Consider the following 7,500-nt stretch of genomic DNA (forward strand, 5'->3'; position numbering starts at 1 on the left):
CAATGGCTAGACCATGGGGTACAAGTGCCGAGAATAACAAAAAATGACAAGGCATAGTCACCCAAGTGACGGGAATGGCTAGGCCATATGCGGCAAATGCCTAGGCCACGGCCACCATGACCGGGCATTGCCTTGGCCATGAGCAGCAATGGCTAGGCCATGTGCGGCAAATGCCTAGGCCACGGGCACAATGACCGAGCATTGCCTTGGCCATGTGCGGCAATTGCCTAGGCCACGGGCACAATGACCGAGCATTGGCTTGGCCATGTGCGGCAAGTGCCTAGGCCATAGGCGGCAAGTGCCTAGGCCATGGGCACCATGTGCCTAGGCCATGTGCGGCAAGTGCCTAGGCCACGGCTACCATGACCGAGCATTGCCTAGGCCATGTGAGGCAAATGCCTAGGCCACGGGCACAATGACCGAGCATTGCCTAGGCCATGTGAGGCAAATGCCTAGGCCACGGGCACAATGACCGAGCATTGCCTAGGCCATGTGAGGCAAATGCCTAGGCCACGGGCACAATGACCGAGCATTGGCTTGGCCATGTGCGGCAAGTGCCTAGGCCATAGGCGGCAAGTGCCTAGGCCATGGGCACCATGACCGATCACTGCCTAGGCCATGTGCGGCAAGTGCCAAGGCCACGGCTACCATGACCGAGCATTGCCTAGGCCATGTGAGGCAAATGCCTAGGCCACGGCCACCATGGCGGAGCATTGCCTTGGCCATGAGCAGCAAGTGCCTAGGCCGTGAGCAGCAAGTGCCTAGGCCATGGGCACAATGACCGATCACTGCCTAGGCCATGAGCAGCAAGTGCCTAGCCATGACCGAAGCACTTTGCTCAGGCCATGGGCACCAAGTGACCGAGCAATGCCTAGGCCATGGGCACCAATGACCGAGCATTGCCTAGGCCATGTGCAGCAATGACCGAGCATTGCCTAGCCATGGCCGAGCAATGCCTAGGCCATGTGCAGCAACTGCCTAGGCCATGAGCAGCAAGTGCCTAGCCATGCCGCAAGCAATGCTTAGCAATGGCCGAGCCCTAGGCCATGGGCACCAATGGCGAGCAATGCCTAGGCATGGGCACCAATGATCGAGCAATGCTAGGCCATGGGCACCAAGTGACCGAGCAATGCTAGGCCATGGGCACCAAGTGACCGAGCACTTCCGTTGAATAGCCATGCCTAGGCATTTTGAGGTTAGTTGCCTAGGCCATGGGCGTGAAATGCCTACGCGAGGGCATTTTGAGGTTAGCTACCTAGGCCATGGGCACCAAGTGACCGAGCACTTCCGTTGAATAGCCATGCATAGGCATTTTGAGGTTAGTTGCCTAGGCCAAGGGGCATTTTGAGGTTAGTTGCCTAGGCCAAGGGGCATTTTGAGGTTAGTTGCCTAGGCCATGGGCGTGCATTGCCTAGCCACGGGCGCCTTATAAAGCCATGCGTGGGCATTTTCAATTGGAGCGGATTTTACCGAGCAACGAAGCGTGAAACGCTAATTTAGGAGGTTTCTAAGGTAATTATATGATAGGGTGACCACGAGTCATAAAGGACAACCAACCGAAAGTCATCCCAGGCTCGGTTACCTCGATCGCTCCTTAGCACAAGCTATGAAAGGCTATACCTCAACTACCGATCCGGCATCCCGGGTAACCGTGCCCAAATACTTCGTAGAGTTGTTGGTGACGGTCATAGGGTAATTTTAACAAGGAACGGACACTAGATGCTTGGTTGGTCCCATCGACCACCACACGCACACACACCCACCAGGGGCCGGACGGCGCCGTGAGCATTTTCCACTCGGGACATATTTGCCCGAAGCAACGAAGCCTACAAATGCTCAAAACCATTGGTAGTGTGATATTAAGGTGCAAGGTGGGTGGAAAATGAGGTGGAGGATGCCCAAAGTGCCCAACACAACCCACACAAAGGGCACACCCAACACGCATAGAGACACGCTCGCCCGACGCGGTTTCGAGACCGAAACGAGTCGAATAATTTTTTTCTTGAGCCTAAAACCAACTACTCCAAGTTAGCTACCCAAAAATGCAAGGTTTGCACAATATCATCCGTGGTTTGTCCCCCAAAGTCCCCCCACACCGAGATCTAGGCAGCAGACGCGCCCGCAGAAAATGACCCGACTTCGGAGACCCATAACTCCCTCAAAAAAATTCCAAATGACGAATTTTTTTTTTCCAGCATCAAGTACTCCAAGTTAGCTTTCCAACCATATATCAAGCTCCCAAATTGAAGCTCATTTGGTCCTCCAAAACGGCGTTACAAAAACGTATCGCTATTCTGCACACCCAATGTTTCATGCTACAAGACCAAAACTATCAAAAAAGCCTCTATAGGGGGTAGTGAGGAGCTTGAGCGGCTGGGCACCATGGTGCATGTTTGCGTATGAATAAGGACCCCTACTCCGAGGCGTGGGCATGGCAAGACCCTAAGATGAAAAAAATTTTTTTTTTTTTTTCCGCCATCTGCAAACCCGTCTCGGGGCCGTGAGGTGCACACGGGTTTCGGCATTGTTGGCTATAGCGGTTGGGCTAGGCATCATGGTGCATGTTGCCGTAGGCATAAGGACCCCTACTCCGAGGCGTGGGCATGGCAAGACCCTTCATCGAGAAAAAAAAATTCCGCCATGCATCCCGTCTCGGGGGCCAGTGAGAGGCACACGGGTTTTGGCATCGTTAGCGCTATTGTGGCCATCGTGTAAATCCGCACAACCCGTGCCGTGGTAAATCACCATGACTCGGGGGAACTATCATAGACGAGATTGGGCATCGATTGCTTGAGTGACGGGTACACGAGGATGGCGTTCGAGTAAGACCCTTAGTCCGAGGCGTGGTGCATGGTGAAAAACATTTATTGTCCGTAAATTATTATTTTTTTTGAAAAAAATTATTCTACATCGGGTTTGGGCATCGATGCGCTGGAGTGACGGGTACACGGAGAAGGCCATCGAGTAAGACCCACTTTTTTTTTTTAAAAAAATTATTTATTTCTAAAAAAATTCTACTATGACGGGTTTGGGCATCGATGTCTTTGGGAGTGACGGGTACACGGAGAAGGCCATCGAGTAAGACCCACTTTTTTTTTTTTTTTTTTTTAAAAAAATTATTTATTTTGAAAAAAATTCTTCTATGACGGGTTTGGGCATCGATGGTGGAGTAGCGGGTACACGGAGAAGGCCATCGAGTAAGACCCACTTTTTTTTTTTTTTTTTAAAAAAATATTTATTTTGAAAAAAATTCTTCTATGACGGGTTTGGGCATCGATGGCTTTTTTTTCTTTTTTTTTAGGGTGAACCGTTAATGCTAGGTCCGGTGTCTTCTTCGCCCGCGTAAAATGATGTGGTGGGCTGACTAATGGTTTCTAGTAGATGCGGTTTGCTTTTTTAAAAAAGTTTTTTTTTTTTTTTTTTTTGAAAGATCACCACGCCTCGGAGGTCCCTTCTATGACGGTTGTCCCTCGTTGATCGGAATGTCCCTCGGTTATCGTTGCTCGGATTGTCCCTCGGTTAGGCGGCTGTGATGGGTTTGTCGGAAATCGGCTTTTGAGAATCGTTGCCCCTTGGGTTTTCCCTCGGAGTGATTAGGTGCTAATGAGTAAGGCCACAATCTTTAGTCGATAAGTAAGGATTGCAATGATGAGAGTCGTTAGCGAAGAAATCCGCTTGCTAGTGAGTTATCACAAAGACCAAGCCGATGATGCGCTGATGTATGGGTAGTCATAATATTGTGTCCCGAACCGATTATATTGAGCGTTGTCTGATCACCATGTACTCTAATCGATGCTTTGTTTCTCGATTCTTTGATTCCCAATCGCCTTGAGCGGGTTGTCCCTCGTTGATCGGAATGTCCCTCGGAATGTCCCTCGGTTTTCGACGCTACATGTGCCTTGAAAGGTCGGACCCCGCAGCCACGGGCTTTATTGATCCTAGTGCGTTAGGGGGACATGTCCTGGACAATGCATTGTTGCTCGGAATGTCCCTCGGTTTGTGCGGCTATGATGGGTTTGTCGGAAATCGGCTTTTGAGAATTGTTGCCCCTTGGTTTTCCCTCGGAGTGATTAGGTGCTAATGAGTAAGACTACAATCTTTAGTTGCGAAGTACGGATTGCAATGTGGAAGCCTAATTAGCGAAGAAGTCAGCTTGCTAGTGAGTATACTCACCAAGACCAAGCCGATGATGCGCTAATCAAAATAATCTTATTGCGTCGGAAAAACCATTATTGAGCGTTGTTTGATCACCAAGTATTCTAATCGATGCTTTCTTTCTCGATTGCCGATTCCCAATCGCCCGTTGCTCGGAATGTCCCTCGTTGCCTAGAATGTCCATCGGAATGTCCCTCGGTTTTTCGGCGCTACATGTGCTTTGAAAGGTCGGACCCCGACCCACCACGGAGCTTTATTGGTCCTAGTGCGTTAGGGGAAATGTCCCGGACAAGGCATCGTTGCTCGGATTGTCCCTCGGTTTTCGCGGCTAGTTGTGCTACGATGGGGTTTGCTTCCCGCACTAATGGACCTTTGTTGTGTCCTAGTGTGTTAGGGATAATGACCTCGTTACGGCGTTAGCGAATCGCGTGAGTGGCGTTAGGATTTATTGAGTTGGCGGGCTCTTTGCTTGTGCATTGAACCGTTCACTCGTAATCCGCTTGATGTTGCCTACAAGTGCTCCCATGGCCTTGGGTGAAGGAGTTTTCTGCGTTCGATGCCCATTGAAAGGTATTACGATGTCCTAAATGAGAGAGCTTAAGCTTGATATTCCCTCGGGGTGTCGGGTGAACCGTTCATGCTAGGGCCGTTGTCCTTCGACCCGCGTAAAATGATGTGGTTGGATGGGTAATGGTTTTAGCGAGTTCTGCAGGATGCGGTATGCTTTTCGGGGGGTTTGAACTAATCATTCGCCCATTCAAAGTTGTTGCTCAAGATGAGCGGCCTTCGGTTCACGTTGACCGCCCGTTTGCTCGGGCGGCTCATGTGTGCCGTCGTCGATTGAGAAATGCTACCTGGTTGATCTGCCGGTAGTCATATGCTTGTCTCAAAGATTAAGCCATGCATGTGTAAGTATGAACTAATTAATTGATTTGTGAAGCTGCGAATGGCTCATTAAATCGATTATAGTTTGTTTGATGGTACTGCTACTCGGATAACGTAGTAATTCTAGAGCTAATCGTGCAACATCGCCCGACTTACGGAAGGGCTGCATTTATTAGATAAAGGTCGCGGGCTTTGCCGTTGCTACGATGATTCATGATAACTCGGCGGATCGCACGGCCTTTGCGCGGCGACGCATCATTCAAATTTCGCCCTATCAACTTTCGATGGTAGGATAGTGGCCTACCATGGTGGTGACGGGTGACGGAGAATTAGGGTTCGATTCGGAGAGGAGCACGAGCGGCTACCACATCAAGGAAGGAAAGCGGAGCGCGCAAATTACCCAATCGACACGGGGGGAGGTAGTGACAATAAATAACAATACCGGGCTTTTTAAGTGTGGTAATTGGAATGAGTACAATCTAAATCCCTTAACGAGGATCCATTGGAGGGCAAGTCGGTGCCCGGCCGTGACGCGGTAATTCCAGCTCAATAGCGTATATTTAAGTTGTTGCGATTAAAAAGCTCGTAGTTGGACCTTGGGGTGGGCCGACCGGTCCGCCATTCGGTGTGCACCGGTCGTCTCGCCTCTCCTGCCGGCGATGCGCTCCTAGCCTTAATTGGCCGGGTCGTGCCTGCCTCGCTGTTACTTTGAAGAAATTAGAGTGCTCAAAGCAAGCCTACGCTCTGTATACATTAGCATGGGATAACATTATAGGATTCAGGTCCTATTGTGTTGGCCTTCGGGATCGGAGTAATGATTAACGGGGACGATCGGGGGCATTCGTATTTCATAGTCGGAGGTGAAATTCTTGGATTTATGAAAGACGAACAAGCTGCTGCATTTGCAAGGATGTTTTCATTAATCAAAGCGAAAGTTGGGGGCTCGAAGACGATCGGATACCGTCCTAGTCTCAACCATAAGCGATGCCGAGCCCGGGGATCGGCGGATGTTACTTTTAGGACACCGCCGGCACCTTATGAGAAATCAAAGTTTTGGGTTCGGGGGGAGTATGGTCGCAAGGCTGAAACTTAAAGGAATTGACGGAAGGGCACCCACCGGGAGTGGGAGCTGCGGCTTAATTTGACTCAACACGGGAAACTTACACGAGTCGGACATAGTAAGGATTGTGGTGAGAGCTCTTTCTTGATTCTATGGGTGGTGGTGCATGGCCGTTCTTAGTTGGTGGAGCGATTTATGCAGTTAATTCCGTTAACGAAGCGAGACCTCGGCCTGCTAACTAGCTATGCGGAGGGCCTCCTTCGCGAGCTAGCTTCTTAGAGGACTATGGCCTTCCAGGCCACGGAAGTTTGAGGCAATAACAGTTCTGTGATGCCCTTAGATGTTACGGGGGCGCGCGCGCTACGCGATGTATTCAACGAGTCTATAACCTTGGCGAAGCGCAGGCCGGGTAATCTTTGAAATTTCATCGTGATGGGGATAGATCATTGCAATTGTTGGTCTTCAACGAGGAATTCCTAGTAAGCGCGAGTCATCAGCTCGCGTTGACTACGTCCCGGCCCTTTGTACACACCGCCCGTCGCTCCTACCGATTGAATGGTCCGGTGAAGTGTTCGGATCGCGGCGCCGTGGGCGGTTCGCCGCCCGGACGGCGTCGCGAGAAGTTCTTCGAACCTTATCATTTAGAGGAAGGAGAAGTCGTAACAAGGTTTCCGTAGGTGAACATGCGGAAGGATCATTGTCGAAACACCTTGTGAGAGCGACCCGTGAACATGTTCAACCTCGTGGGTGTCGGGTCGTCGCTCGGTGCCTTGTGTCCGGCCCGTCCCTATCCCAAGCTGGGAGCGCTCACCGTGGGGCGTTTCCCGGCAAAACAACGAAACCGCGCGTAAAGCGTCAAGGAATACAAACTCTATGTGTGCGCTCTCCCGCCGCCGGTCGGCCGGGCGTTGGAAGCGGTGCCATGTCTTAACAATAAGCGACTCTCGGCAGCGGATATCTCGGCTCTCGCATCGATGAAGCGTGGCGAAATGCGATACTTGGTGTGAATTGCGAGAATCCCGTGAACCATCGAGTTTTTGACGCAAGTTGCGCCGAAGCCGGTGAGGGCACGTCACAGGCGTCACGCATCGCGTCTCCCCCAAACCCCCCCGAGTGGAGGGGAAGGAGGATGGTCTCCGTGGCTCACCGGTCGCGGCTGGCCTAAAATCGGAGCCCTCGGCATCGGGATGCCGCGGCGATAGGTGGTGAACAAGGCCTCGGCAGAGCAAGCAACCCGTCGCGCGTCGCGGTGCCAAGGAGAGCTCGAAGGACCCTTTGACGTTGCCTCGTTGCACCCAAACCTTTGCGACCCAGGTCGGGCGGGGCTACCCGCTGATTAAGCATATCAATAAGCGGAGGAAAAAAACTTACAAGGATTCCCCTAGTAACGGCGAGCGAGC

General features: G+C 51.4%; 1 non-coding gene and 1 pseudogene across 1 annotated transcript in view; both read left to right on the forward strand.

Moving 5' to 3' along the window:
• Positions 1 to 7,039: 7,039 nt before the first annotated feature.
• LOC141639509 (5.8S ribosomal RNA) lies at positions 7,040 to 7,184 on the forward strand (annotated as a pseudogene).
• Positions 7,185 to 7,405: 221 nt separating this feature from the next.
• The window catches only part of LOC141639504 (28S ribosomal RNA), a 3,287-nt gene continuing 3,192 nt past the window's right edge, over positions 7,406 to 7,500 (forward strand). The window contains exon 1 of the ribosomal RNA XR_012542555.1: positions 7,406 to 7,500. This exon is cut by the window's right edge and continues 3,192 nt beyond it. This is a non-coding gene — a ribosomal RNA (28S ribosomal RNA).

The sequence above is a fragment of the Silene latifolia genome, unplaced genomic scaffold (genome assembly GCF_048544455.1).
Source record: "Silene latifolia isolate original U9 population unplaced genomic scaffold, ASM4854445v1 scaffold_424, whole genome shotgun sequence".
NCBI lineage: Eukaryota > Viridiplantae > Streptophyta > Magnoliopsida > Caryophyllales > Caryophyllaceae > Silene > Silene latifolia.